Source organism: Marmota monax, unplaced genomic scaffold (assembly GCF_021218885.2).
Source record: "Marmota monax isolate L192 unplaced genomic scaffold, Marmota_monax_Labrador192_F-V1.1 WCK01_AAM20220418_F8-fsc00040, whole genome shotgun sequence".
In the NCBI taxonomy this organism is placed as follows: Eukaryota; Metazoa; Chordata; class Mammalia; order Rodentia; family Sciuridae; genus Marmota; species Marmota monax.
Window position 1 is genome coordinate 12,014,202 of NW_026692782.1, and position 14,529 is coordinate 12,028,730.

General features: G+C 49.8%; 1 protein-coding gene and 1 long non-coding RNA gene across 2 annotated transcripts in view; one reads left to right on the forward strand and one right to left on the reverse strand.

Annotated features, from left to right (window-relative positions):
• The window catches only part of Pebp4 (phosphatidylethanolamine binding protein 4), a 194,687-nt gene that overhangs the window by 145,642 nt on the left and 34,516 nt on the right, over positions 1–14,529 (reverse strand). The gene's annotated exons all lie outside the window — the stretch shown is intronic.
• LOC124094801 (uncharacterized) lies at positions 297–10,716 on the forward strand. Its single transcript, XR_006852332.2, has 4 exons — positions 297–1,153; positions 2,122–4,389; positions 5,444–5,633; positions 7,190–10,716. It is a non-coding gene; the product is annotated as an uncharacterized LOC124094801 (long non-coding RNA).

Below are 14,529 nucleotides of genomic sequence, written 5' to 3' on the forward strand. Positions count from 1 at the left end.
GATCTAAATGCAAATTACACAGCATGATGCTGGAACAGAGAAGCACTCCGTTCATATTGGCTATTTAATTATGTTTTGAGTTTCAGGGATTTTTTTCCTGCCCTTAAAAACACATCAAATGGACCATGAGTATCTGGAACTTTCCCCCCCCCCCCAAATCTGGTTCTCTAGAGACAGCTGGTGTAGTCACCAGACAACTAAGCAGTGAGGAGGCTCCCTGATACTTGGGGGGATGGGAATCCTTGAACGGAGCCCCTCCCCCTTGGGGACAAGGTATCCCAGCCATTCCACCTGTCTCCTTGCTCAGGCCCTTTCGGTATACTTCCTCCTTGTCCCGTGGATGTCTGAATGAGGACAGGTGACTTTGGAATGAAGGGAATATGAGTGTTTTATTAAAGACTTTCTTTTGCTATGAATCAATAACTGCAGGGCCAGGTAGTCTGAGCCCCTGGTCGATGGGTAGGTTCTTGGGACTCTAAAGCCTTCAAGAAGTCAGATTAGCAGTCCTTACATGAAGCGCCCAGCGCAGCCCAAGCCCCACTGCCTGCGTGGAGCAGGCCAGAGCCTGGAGACTGCAGTCCCGCTGGCCTGACTGCCAGGACCCCGGCCGGAGCGGAGGGAGGCGCCGGCTGCAGATGCGGTGCACCGAAAGCCCGGAGCCGGCGGCTTGTGAGCCCGCACCCAGGCCGGGCGCAGCGGGGACACTCCCAAGCGAGCCCAGGCGAGCCCAATGCGTCCCCATGCGCCCCGAGGCTCACCCACTCTCTCTCGCCTGTTATGAAGCCTGTCGGGGACCACCGCGCGCGTGTGGACAGCGGGGCTCTCCTCGCACTGACAGCAGCTTCCTGCGGCAGCTTCACAGAGCCTCGTGGAGAAGCTTACAAACGCGCAGCCCTGGGCCACCTGCAGTATGGGTCGCCTGGAGTCGGAGCCTGGAAGGAGGTGGAGGGAGGGGCACCGAGATGCAGGACGAGGGAGCAGCTCAACCTCATGCGCGCGCGCACACACGCGAGTTTGTCACCTTCTCAGCTGAAACCGGCAGGCAGAAGGGAGGCCGTACAGTCCCATTCTTCACCTGGACTCGATCTGTGTCTCCAAATAGTAACTTGGCTGGGACAGGAAGACCAAGCTACTACAAGCTGGCTGTTTGCAGGTGAATCCCGGGCAGGGACAGGAGCAGCTCCGGGGAGGGAGGGGTCCAGTGAAGGTGGAGGGGGGAGGGCAAAATCCCTGGTATTCCAGGCTGGAGCACATAGGAGGGGACTGGCATGTAAAGTGGTATTTGGGGGTCTCTACTTAAAACCCATACCGCAGGCCAGATGTGTAGGGAGCCTGTGGAGAGCCTGGGCTCAGTGGCCGGGATTGAATGCAGCACCCAGATGGGAAGGCTCCCATCTCTAGGTTGCACTTTTCTTACTTTTCAGTGAGAGTTTACCTGACGCGCCAAGTTAGTGCGATTTCCGCTGTGGAGGCTGTGAGTCATCTGTTGCTCATATCTGGCTGCAGAGAACAGGCAGGGGAAAGCTTCCCTCTATGGGGCTGGGGTATCCCCACTGCCTCCCTCCCCAAGCAGCTCACACCTGGCCAGTCCACGTCTGGAGTGGAGCCCAAGATTTGCTAACAGGGGAGCAATTCCTGGCTTCACCTAAGAGGAGGCTCAGTGCATGGAACAGATCAGCAGACAACATCCAGGCCATGCCCACGTGACATCCTTCCTTTCAAAACATTTTTTTTTTTTTTTGGTACCAGGGGCACTTAACCACTGGGCCACATCCCCAACCCTTTTTATTTTGAGACAGGATCTTGCCAAGTTGCTCAGGGCCTCACTAAGTTGCTGAGGCTGGCTTTGGACTTGCTGGACTCCTGCCCCAGCCTCCTGAGCTGCTGGGATGACAGGCATGTGCCACCATGCCCGGCTTCAAGACATTCTTGATCTTTAATTGTAGTCACCACAGTGACACCACCATGGACAGACCCCAGAGGCTAGAAGAGGGCAGTCAGGCATTCTGTTCTATTTTCGTACTACAAAAGAATGAGGAGGAGCAGGAGCTATAAATGAAGGTTTTTTCCCCAACTCTGTGGTGACGACTCCTCTGTGTACCTCTATCTCTTTTGTGACAGAAAAACAGGACCAGCCCTTGCCCATGGGAAATGCTCGCTGTCTACTGCTCTAGCATAGTCTTTAAGACCCCACTCACAGCCAATAGGGCCACAGGTAGGCAAAGGTTTCCAGGTGACGAAGAGCCAAACACCCAGATTTCAGAGACCTGTGGAAGGCCACATGGTGAGAGCTCACACCTCTGGAGGGGCCCCGGCTCTCCATAGGTTGTCTTGGGATGTGTCTGATCTGGGTTGCCTGTCCTACCAAACCAGGGGCTCCCCAGGGGCAGGGACTTGTCTTTGCTACTCTTGTCACTTCCAAGTCTAGCACTGGGCCTGGCACAAGGGAGTCTCTCAATAAGCTTGTCATTCAGGCATGAATCGGCTAGTGACAGAGATAAGATTTAAATCCAATAGGGAGAAATGACCAACTCCCCAGAAGATCAGGACTCCAAGAAGAAGCATCAAAAGAAGTGGGAGTAGCCATGGGGTTATCTAGTCCCGACTCCTCAGTTACAGAAAGTGAAGGGCCAGGGAGCTGAGGCCACTTACTAAATCCCATACAGGTCATTTAAACAGGGCCTAAACTGCTCCCCGGTGGGGAAGGACAGGGAGGCAGCACAGGGGTGCTCCACCGGGAGGTGTGATTGCAGGCTGCGGGGCACACACATGCCGCAAAAACAAAAGTGCACGATTCAACCCACTTCCGCAGCAGCAGTGCAGTGATGTCTGAGATCTAAGCATTGATGGATGCCGAGTTTTAATGACCCAAATCTCTTCATCCTCCCTCGCTCACGGAAAGAAGAAAAAAAAATTTTTTTTCTGGTATGCTAATATCATCATAAAATGCAATAAATTTCTAAGCCACACAGAGATCATTTGTGCAGCGGGGGGCCAAACACCGTGTTTTTTTTTCCTGGGTCCGAGAAGTGGGCCAAGAAGAACGTGGATTATGGGAAGAGGGTGACTAGGTGGGTGCCTGGCACACAGGCCTCCAGGGAGACCCTGAGCTGGCTCCATCTGCCAGTGGACACTTGTCTTACTGTCCAGACACACCTACTTCACAGGGTTTTTTGTCACTTTTAGATACTCAAATGGCTACATATGTGTAAGATATTATTATTCCAGAATAAAGATCAAAGAGAGACTATTGCTGACTGTCCTGGAGTTTTAAAGGCAAAAGTGGTCAAGGCCACTCCTAAGGCATCTGCATTCTGCTTTGTTCTAGGGGTGAGGTCTCTTCCCTGACAGGACATGTACAGTTGTCCCTCCATATCCACAGGTTCTGAATCTGTGGATTCAACAGACTCCAGATGGAAAATATTTGAAAAACAAATTGCCTCGGTACTGAACAAGTACAGATGTATTTTTTTCTTGTCATTATTCCCTAAACAATACAGCATAACAACTATTTACATAGCATTTACATTGTATTAAGTCTTGTAAGTGATCTAGAGCTGACTTAAAGTATACAGTAGGATATGCACAGGTTACCATGATACCACACCATTTAATGTAAGGGACTTGGCACCTGCGGATTTTGATATCCATGGAGAGTCATGCTGCCAATCCCCTGAAGATACTGAGGGACGACTGTATTCATCTTGCTCCTAATACTAACATGAGGTCCTCCTAAGCAGAGTCTCCACCCTTCCCCGAGCAGGTGTCTGCCCTGTGGCAGGTTCACGCCAGCTCCAGGGGACATCTCAAGATGGTCCGTGCCCTCCTTCCCATCCCTGCTCGTCACAGTCAGGACAGGGGCCCCTTCTCTCCTTCTCGTGTCTTAGGAAAAGGCCTTTCTCCCCATTTTGCAGTCTTGATGCATGGGGTGACCAAGGCGGAACAGTGAGGGAGGGGACAGGTCCTATGGGGCTCTGGTGGGAGGAGCCTCAGCCTCTGGATTCTGCTCAAAGCCAGTGATTCCCCTGCTCCACCAAGAGTTTTGTAAGCCCCAAGAATTTGATGCTGTGACCTAAAGAAAGAGAAATGTGGGGCCTGGGTCTACTGGCGCTTACTCAGGCCTTCCTTCCCACTTTATGCCCTGCTGTGCGTGGGGACGGCCGGGTGGAAACTGACTTTTGCAGGCTTCCATTCCCAGACCTCCCATGTCATCTGGCTTGAGTCTGAGTGGTCACCAGAGTTGCTGCAGGAGATGACAAGGCCAGAGGGAGGAAGGACAGTGTCCCTGACCTCTGCCATGTCTCCTGGGGGTCCCCCTTCCCAGGGATACCTCAGGCCAAGAACTTTCAGAACTCCTCTGCCTCACCTGATCCCTCCACCCTGTGGATGGTAAGTACTTCTGGTTGCTACTAATTTTTGAATTGTCTGTCATTTGCTCCTCGGCTTCTCCATTCTCCTGTCACCTGCATGAGCAATGTCCTGTGCCGCATGCCCTGTGTTTTCAGTGCTAAGCGTGGGTTTCTATTGATCTGTCTGGACCCAGCTGCTGGTTCCCAGAGGCTGCAGGGATGCTGACCCAGTCCCTGAAGGCAGCAGCAGCAACCCCCTAGCCTCTGATGGACTCGTGCCTGCTCTGGTGATCAGAGTCAGCCAACGCACAGGCCTGGACACAGAGTGGCCACATCCTGTCACCTGCTGCTTCCTGCAACTATGATATGTCTTCATCCACCTTTCCCTTGTCTGTCCCTCTGCACCGGGCTGAAAGCTCCCTGGAACTTTGACAGTCCTGTTCATAGAGGCCACTCCTGAGACTAGAGCCATACCAGGCATCTAGTGGACACAGAAAGACTTGTTGAGGGCAGGAGTGAGTGACATCCCTTAAGTTCCAGAGATGTCCCCATGTGCAACGCCTCTCCTGTGTAATCTACTCTCCCTTTCTGTCTCCTGGGGCACATGCCATCAATATCTGCTTGGACCACCTGCCCGTGAATGTCCTTCCACAGAGGGAAGAGTAGAGTGCAGCAGTTAGGTGGAGGCTGCAGGCCGAGTGCCCTGGCTCCAGACTTGACTGTGGGAAGGTGGGGACACGTGGCTGAATCTCTGTAAACCTTAGCTATAAAATCGGGCCGAGAGCAGGTGTCCAATCCAGGGCTGTGAGAAGTAAATAAGGTAATAAATGGAAAACCCTGGCTACCCCACGGCACAGAGCGTCTGTGATCATCCTCGTCCCCTTCAGAGTCTAGATCAACAGGACCAATGAAGAAGGAACACTGGTGAGACCTGGGGACCCCTCCAGGGTGACTGTCTAGTGTCACAGGTTGGAGAATCTTCCCTTTGAACCCTATCTCATTAGCTTTTCTGCTGCTTCCCTCCGTCCTTCCCCCCCCAACTTTTTCAGGGGGAAAAAAGGCATTTAAAACTGGGATTTATCTTCTCTTTTCAGGAGTGGAAACTGAGAAGCATGAGGCAGCCTTGCCCAGGCCACGTTAGCACATATGGGGAAGAGTCGAGGAGTGGAGGGTTTTCGAGTCACCCTTATGACAGCCTGTATGTTGACAGGACCAGTGACATGCTGGTGCCAGCCACACCCAGGCAGCCCAACAGGAGCAGGGGAAGGGCTCCCCTGGGTGAAGGTGGGTGACCTCTTCCCTCCGGGACCCCCCCAGGTCCAGCACTGGGGAAGCATGCAGAACCTGCTGCCGCTGTTTGTCCCGTGTGTGTGGCAATGTTACCGCACCCTGCTTCTATCAGGGGTCTGGGGCAAAGGACAAAGGGAGGCCACCACCTGGCAGAAGGGAACTTGGCACCAGGAAGACAGACACAGCAGGTGTGGGTTATAGAGGCTACTGTCATGGCCTTGATCTTGTGTTTGGGTGCTTTGACATCTTGGGGCCTTGCTGTCCTCCCAGGAGAGCTAATTCCTAGAGATAATGACCCCACCCCTTTGAGCAAGCCTTTCATAAGCATGCTGGTCAACCCGGCTGTCTTACTGTAGGCCACCCAGGGCCAGGTGGCAGAGGACTAGGACAGCCTCTATTCCCCAGAGCTTGCTGAAAGTAATCCCACCAGCCAATCCTGAGCCTGCTCACCCTGCCTCGCCCACTCCTTTCCATGGAAACCATGATAAGACTGTTGCTCCCGTCTGCCCGCCATGCCTCTGCCTCCTGACCAACCCTGGTGTTTCCCGTAGCCCCAGATGGCGTGCCCTGCCTATTTCCAGGGATCTGTGAGAATAAACTTCTTCCTTCATGACAGTCCTCTCCCTTCCTGGTATCATACCACACCTGATTAAAACAATCCCCAGGTACCCTGCGAACAACAGGGCATCTGCAGAAAGCTGGGATTGCAATGCTTGTTTAGAGGTTCAGAAATTCAGGACCTCGAATTATCCTTAGCACAATTACCCTTAATTATATCCTTGATCAAGGCTTTTCTGATGTGGGAACAGCCCCAAAGAGCCAGCAGGGGGTCCTATGACTCTGTCACACTGAGATTGGCCAGAGCAGTATTTGTCACCATCCCTTTGCTTCATGTCACCCCCCCCAACACACCCACACTCCTGACCCCAAACTGGCCACTCAAAAGCTGAAGCCAGTGACCTCTCTGTGCCCCAAGAGGCTGCAAGCAGATCTTAAACTCTTGCCCCTGCATCCCTATCCAGGGAAGGTTGGATCTGCACTTAAAATTAAAATTAAAAAAAAAAAAAAACATCGAGCCGAAGATGGCACCAAATTAGTTCCTTCAACAGACAAATTTGCTCCTGGAACACTCTGCCAACCTGCTAATGAGTCGTCTTGAACCTTGCGCGGTGTTACCTCTAATTTTGCAGCCTGCTAGGATTTGAGTTCTGTGGACAGCCTCACATTTGGTTTGGAATTATAGGCTGAATTGCTGCTCACTCCTATTATTGTGCTGTCAATCTTGTATTAGCACATTATAATATGGTACACTGAATGCATCTGTTCCGTATATCACGGGGCGGCATTGTCATTTGTTGAATCATTTTGTCTTATATGATTGTTAAGCAATTATTTCATCTCAGGCGCCTTAAACTTTGATTACTGTATACTATTTATGGGGGATGTAAAAAGAGGGCAACCTCCACCATCAGCTCTGGTTGCTCACAAATATTTATGTGGAAGTGCAATAAAAGCTCCCGACTCCTGGACACATGTCCTTGTCCTTGCAGCTGAGAAGAGAGCTGGGAAGAGGATGGAGTGGATGGAGTAGACACATCTTGTCTCAAGGGCTGGAGAGTTTGGAGGCAACTGAAGAGCCACTTGGAAAACGTCCCTCCGATTGCCATTGCCGGCAGATCAGCTCGCTTGTGTGCTGCAGAGGGCTCGTGCACAGATCTCAAACACTGGGCCTCTTTAAAATGAATATGAAATGCGCCCGTTTCTAGTATTTCGTGAGAAGCATTTATGAAGGTTGAAGAGCTGTTATCTGAGATTCGTAGCCCAAGTCAGTGAGATAGACTCTCCTAATTAGTAAGACAAGGAGGACTGGAAAGTTGCTAAAGCTACCTGGCAGGCCTTGGAGCCCGCTGTCACCACCACAATGACAGTCTTGCCTTCTCTGCTGAGCCTGTTGTACTGTCAGGATGCAATTTCTCCTCTCCGAGTGGGTTGGTGGATGCACTGCCGATTAGATGGAAGTGAGTGCAAACCATGACTCAGGAGGCTCCAGGAGGCTCCAGGAGGCTTCGGGAGGGTGGTGATTGATCGAAAAGGAGCCAGGGGGGATCAAAGAGGAGCCGGAGGACAAGATGCTCAGTTCATGCCCAATGAGTACAGGGAAGGGAGAAGGGAGAGCTTTGCCCCTGCCACGAGCATAGCCTCTTGCCTTGACTTCCCCAAAGCCCAGGACACTTTCCTTTCTGTCTTCTGAGGGCATTTCCCACTTGTCCCCAGCCTTTGCGTGACAAGTTCAATTCTATAACTTCTCCATATTCTTTTATTGTCCACTCTTGAATTTTTCTGCATTCAAACGTGAATTTTTGCCTCCATGTCTAAGGCTTATTTCTAATCCCTTTGCCCTGCTGGAAAAGCCTTCCCCTCTCCTCTCCTCTCCACTCATTCAAGTCCTGCTCATCCTTCCAGGGATAGCCAGGCTCCTCTTCCAGAAAGCCCCACCCTGCAATGCTCTCTGACAGCTAATTACCAGGTTACCTCCAACCCAGAGCTTGCCGCTCTCCCCCACATGAGGGGTACACTTGTTGGAAGTAAGGTGGAATGTTCTGCTTCTTTGCACTAGATGGCACATTCCTAATGCAAGGAGAGAGAGAGAGATCATACTGAAACCAGGTACTACCTGGCCTTAGGGTATGTCCACCATCCTCCCCAGACACTGGTGAATAAAGAGGGCTTTTATCTGTTGAGAGCTTCTGAAAGCTGTGTTTTACATGAATCATCTCATTCAATCTTTCTAACAGTCCTCTGTACTAGTCTGTTTGTTGCTATAACAGAGGCTGGGTAATGTATAATGTATAAAGAAAAGAGGTTTATTTAGCTCAGTTTGGAGACTGGAAAGTTCAAGATCGGGTGTCCCCATCTGTTTGGCCCCTTCGAGGGTCCCCTTAGCTGTGTCACAACATGGCGGATGGCATATGGTAGGGAGATCACCTGATGAGGCAGGAAACCAGAAAGATTTCAGGGGCCAGGCTTACTCTTTTTATAGCAAATTGCTCTTATGGGAAAAAGCCAAGATCCCTTCCAAGGGCACAGACCCCAATGACCTAATTGCTATCCACTGAGACATTCCTCTTAAAGATGCTGTTAGCACCCAACATTGTTGCACTAAGGATCTGGCTTCCTCACACAAACCCTTGTGGGGGACACACGCAAATCATTTCCAAACCATAGCAACTTAAGAGATAAGTTCTCTTATTCCCCCCTTTTATGGATGAGGAAAGGGAGGCTTAGTGAATTTAAGATCACAATATAGTTCGGGGCTGAATCCGAATTCAGGCCAGGTCTGGCTTATTCCAGCATCTTTCCTTATCCCTTGCACTCAAACACAAGAAACAGGCCAGGGCTGGTCTTTTCTCTGACATGAGCACCAAGCAAGGGTGTGCTGGCCGCTAGTCCCCTCTTGCTCTCCACCCTAGCACCAGGCACATGACACAACTACAGTCCCTTGAGACTCTTCCAGGAAGCTGACACTTGCCTTCTTGCTGAAGCAAAGGAGCTGTATGCTCTAGTGTCATGGTGACAAAGACTCTGAAATTGCCAGGTTGAAAGGACACAGGAGGACAGTCCACACAATGACCTGCATTTATGGCTTCTGCAGTATTGCTGCTATCGAAGCTGCTCTGGCAAAGGTCCCCAGCGATTTTCTGAATGAAGCTACACTCACATTCAAATGAATACTCATCATTGGTGTCCCCCAGGATCCTCTGGAGAAGTCAGTCTTGTGTTCCAGGCATGCATCCCATATGTGAAAAACACAGGGAACACCTGTGTTCCGGAATTGTCTCTATCCCAAGCTATAGGTCACCAAGAATCTGCCTAACAACCTCAAAGTCACATCCTGCCTGAAGAGTTGATTTCTCCAACCCTTCTTAGGAGTCAGGCTCCCTTCTCTTCTGTAATTCATGAACATGGAATTGCATGCCAATTTGTTGATTCATTCATTCACTTGCTCATTTCATTTATTTAACAATGAATCCCTTACTAGATAAATACTTACTCTGCTCCAAATCAACTCTGTAAGGGGCTAGGGCTAATGTTTGGGTAAGAGTTTCCTCCCACAGAGCATTCAGGCAGGTCCGTTCCTGCCCTTAACAGACAAGTGATGGGAAGCAGCCACCGACTCTCCCACCCAGACTGGTCATCAAGAGGCAGTTCAGTGCAGCCCCCTGCCATTTAAACCTGCCCCTCAATTTGATAGCATGCTGTCACCCTGGCTATCAGTTAGTGGCCGGGAAAACTTGGGTGTTTCTTCAATGGACTGAGTCTAGACTTGTTCACCTTTAAAACGCAGCAGGAAGCCGGGCCTGTCTCATGGAGAGGTGAGGGTTGAATGGAACCATGTGTAGAGAACCTTCAGCGCTTCTGAAACCTGGGTTCTCTGATCAAGGTCAAGACCCAGGAGCAGGGAGCCACAGAGGGCCACTTGGTGGCCCTTCAGGGTAAGACTTTAGCCTCTAAATAATCTGCTGGTCCCCCGAGCAGCAATGTCAGTAACAGAGACCTGAGACAGAGTGGCCCACTGGGCTGAGACCCTGGCACCAGACACATCCTATAGACAGTGGGGAGCACTCAGGCAGCGATGGGTGGTGGAGGGCATGGCGCCGTCTGCTGGAACAGGGGTCTGGGGGGAGGGAGAGGTCAGAGGGCACCAGGGATCTCCCCAGGATAGGTGCTGCTCAAATCGAAAAGCAAAATTGAGGGGTGGGGAGGGACAAGGTCATCATTTTAACCCAACTTGTCGGTCCCTATTTTATTCCTTGTGGCCTTTATTTCTTTCTTTTAAAAAATCCTCCCAAGTTGCTAGGTCCTGAGGAAACACCTAGTATATTTTTATAACATTTACCAAATGAAGTTTTATGATGTTCTCATTTATATTTTATTCTTTTGGAAAATAAAGTTCTCTGAAATACCTCTGGAGGATGTACACTTGTACACACACACACTCACACACACACACACACACACCTGCTAGCCGTAGTTGCTTTGGAGGTGGAGAACCGGGTGGAAGGGAGCCTGGATTTTCACTGTGACCCTTATCGATATACATGCTAACTGCCCCCCCAAATGATAATAACAACAGCTGATCAAAAGGGAGTCTGTGCTCTAGGTTAACTGCTTCCTATATACTTCCATTTCACTGTCTCTCACACCTCCACCTTCTTTAGAACATAAGGTCCTTGGACACAGGATGGACCCTGGGGTGTTCAGCTGACCCAGCCCTTCTACACGCATAAGCCAAAGAAGAACTGACAGCCTTGGCTCCTGCTCCAGGTTGGGCTTACAAGCGAGGTGGCCATGGGCGCTCCTTTTCCAACCCTAGCACTCTTCTTAGCTGAGGACCCCTGGCTTGCTGCAGGCACTGTCTCTGGGTCATGTATGTCCAGCCAGGATCTTCCACATCACTATGGGGCAAATCTTCCTAAACCACTATTTTCAAGCTATTCCTTTACCCAGGAACCTATACCTCCCTTTTGTCCCTGTCCTATCTCAGCTCTCTGCTAGGTGTCAGGGGGCATATAACACCATGGCTTTAAAGCAAGCGATGGGCTCAGTCTTCTCTCACCTTATTTGCTCAGCTTATCTCTCTCTTTTCTTAGAGAATCCTGGGATAACTGCTTGTCTTAATCCATTTTCTCTTGCTAAAATAAAGTACCTGAGACTGGGTAATTTATAAAGAAAAGAGGTTATTGGCTTACAGTTCCAGAGGTTGGGAAATTAAAGAGCATGAAGCCAGAATCTGCTCAGTCTCTGGGGAGGGCCCTCTTGCTGCATCATAATAACATGGTGGAGGGCACCATGGGGCAAGAGTGTGCCAGCTCAGGCCTCTCTTCTTCTTCTTATAAAGCCTCTAATACCATCATGGGGACCCCACCCTTATGACCTTATCTAATGCTAATTATCTCCCAGAGGACCCACCTACAAATATTCTTAACATATGAACTTGGGGACTGAATTTCCAACACACGAACACATCAAACCATAGCACCCCACCAAGTCCTCACCCCCCAGGAAGCCTCCCAGGCTTCTGCTACCTGTCCCTGCTCTTTTCCAAACCCACACGCCCCTCTGTCACTGTGCAAACTCACTGACGAGTGCCTCCCCAAGGAATACTGCTCTCCTCCCCAGCTGGATCATGAACTCCAGCCCAGCCCGGCTCATGTGTCAGCCCCGCCTTCCCACCACAGCAGGATCACTGCCACGCACATCTCTGAACCTCAAAATTGCCTTGATTTGATTTGGAGTCAGAAAACCTAGGCTTGACCTCTGGGAGCTGGATTTCTTACGGCTGTAAGATGGGGATGACCTTCCTACCACATGGGTTTACTGAAACCAAGGCTGCCCCTCAGAACCCACAGGTGCCCCTCAACATCCACAAGAGATGAAGGGGCTGAGGAAGGGAAGGCAGCCTCTGGGGAGACCCCAGCCTCTGGTGGGAGAAGAGGTACTGGGTTCTCCATCCTGCTCAAAGGCCCTGGGGAGCTCAGAGTTTAGAGAGATGGTAAGTTGGGAGAGAAAATTAAAGGCACTAAAAGTCTAAGGAAGTCGTCAGAGCACAGCCAGATGAACAGAACCCTGAAAAAAGGAGGTAAAAAGTAATGCCGTAAATTACAGCTTAAAAGCCTCGTTCTGGGAAAATTGCTTTTTAACAAGCAGACAAGCTCTATCAATAGCATCTACCGTATGTTTTTATAAAGTGCAGAAATATGTTTTTAAAAGGCCAGTAAATAAAGTTCCTATCGATTTGAACTCAAGTGTAATCTGTTTTTCTGTCTGCCACCAACACTGGTAATAAAGCAGAATCATGTAATACGGTATTTCAGCTAATGTGACTATACATCACTGCAGGGACGCCCTGCTCTGTGGCGATCTATCATTTTCTATTGGTATTGCTTAGCTGCAGAATTTATAAACTTGCTCCAAATTGATGCAATGTTCAATTTTCTTTTCCAATTTATTTTTGGTTGAGCCAAGCAATATTGAGGTCTCCGAGCCAGCCGCTGAGCACCACCATATGTTACCTGGACCCACACTCTCTGGGAGGAGTGAGTACAGTGCGGGCCGGACCTCATCACCCTCAACAGGCAGAGAGCTGCGGGGCCCTCCAAGCAGATGAGCCACTGAGAAGAGGGAGCGGCTGCCCTGGAGACCCTAGTTCTGGATGCAAATGCAATTTCACCAGCGATATGCACTCTTGCAGCCAGGGAGGCAGAGGCCCTCTCCTCCTCCATCCTGGGTCTGTGCACTTGCAGGGATGACTGGGTTTCTCGGTGGCAGCATTCCAGTGTTAATGTCAGGTTCATGGGTGTGGGGAGACAGATTTGGCAGCAGAGACATCAGACTCAGTTCTCATGTCTAGTTCCTGACTTGGTGGGAGTTTAAGAGGCTCCTGAGGAAGAGGTGGTGTGGCTTCCTGACCCCTGAACTGCAGAGACTGAAGTGTGCTTTTGAAGTCAACAGCAGCCTCCCAAATTCCCAGCTTTCTCTCTGGGGGCAGATTGGGTTCATTAAAGACAGTTGTATGGTGGTTTTATTCCTGGTGGAGCCATCCTGAAGGCCTTAAGCTAGAGCCTACTTCTCAACTCACCCCACAAAATCACAAGCACTCAATTTCCAGGAGGAAGTAGTTCTCCTCTTAGAATAGCTAGATTGTGGTTCCAGCTTTCTGCAAGTCAACACCGACTTAAGTAGAAGAGGCCACAGACAATTGATCCTCCTACTTGGGGATGTGTGATGTGTCTGGTTGGGATTGAAGGTCTTCTGGTTCCAGCCAAGGTGGAGTACCAAGGGTCAGGTGCACGCTACTACCTGAGGCAATGAAAAAACTGAGCCAAATATGTGCTACAGCTGTCTTTAGACTTTGAACTTCAGGCAGAGCAGGATGGTGATCAGTGAGAGAGGGGAAACCAATGAGATAAACCCTACAGTTACTCCAGCTTATCACCTGGAGAGAGATTCGAGTTGCAGAGAGGGGAGCCAGGGATCCTGGTCGTCACGCTGAGTGGAGGAGACACAGCAAGAGGCCCAGGGAAGTCAAGGTCCCCAGAATTCACAGAGTGGAGAGAGAATTCTGAAAACTACAGAAGACTCTGTATACATGTGACGGAACCATGCAAATCCAGGGAAAGGACTCTCCCACAACAATAGAGGGGACGCTCTTCAGGGCTCACTAGGGGCTGAGAACCATTTATGATCTTACCAGGCATGGTAATAAAACATTTATGATTCATCAGGCAACAGGCAGAACACAGAGCCATGGGCCAAAAGCAGCCCTAGACAAGGCTGCTCTAGTCTCACTCACCAAAGCTTAAAAGCAAACCCCCAAAGGATCAAACTATCTTTAATGAACCCAACAATATGCCAGAACATAGCACAAGAATATTTACAAGCTCGGACTGGTAGTAGAGTGCTTGCCTAGCATATGAGAGGCACTGGGTTTGATCCTCAGCACCACATATAAATAAATGAATAAAATAAAGATCCATCAACAACTAAAAAATTTTAAAAATAAAAAAAGAATAAGCTCATTATGGTGGTGCACTCCTGTAATCCCAGTGACTCTGAGACCTGAGGCAGGAGGATCACAAATTCAAGCCCACCCTCAGCAACTTAGTGAGATCCTGTCTCAAGACAACAACAATAATAACAACAACAACAATAAAAACAAAAACAAGATATAAAAAGGACCAGGGATGTAGCTCAATGGTAAAGCATCTCTAGTACCAAAAAAAGAATATTAACAAGAATATAATATTTCACACCTAATAAAACAATAATTCACAATGTCTGACACCTAAAAAAATTACTAGGCAGGTGAAGAAGCTGGAAAATAGAAACT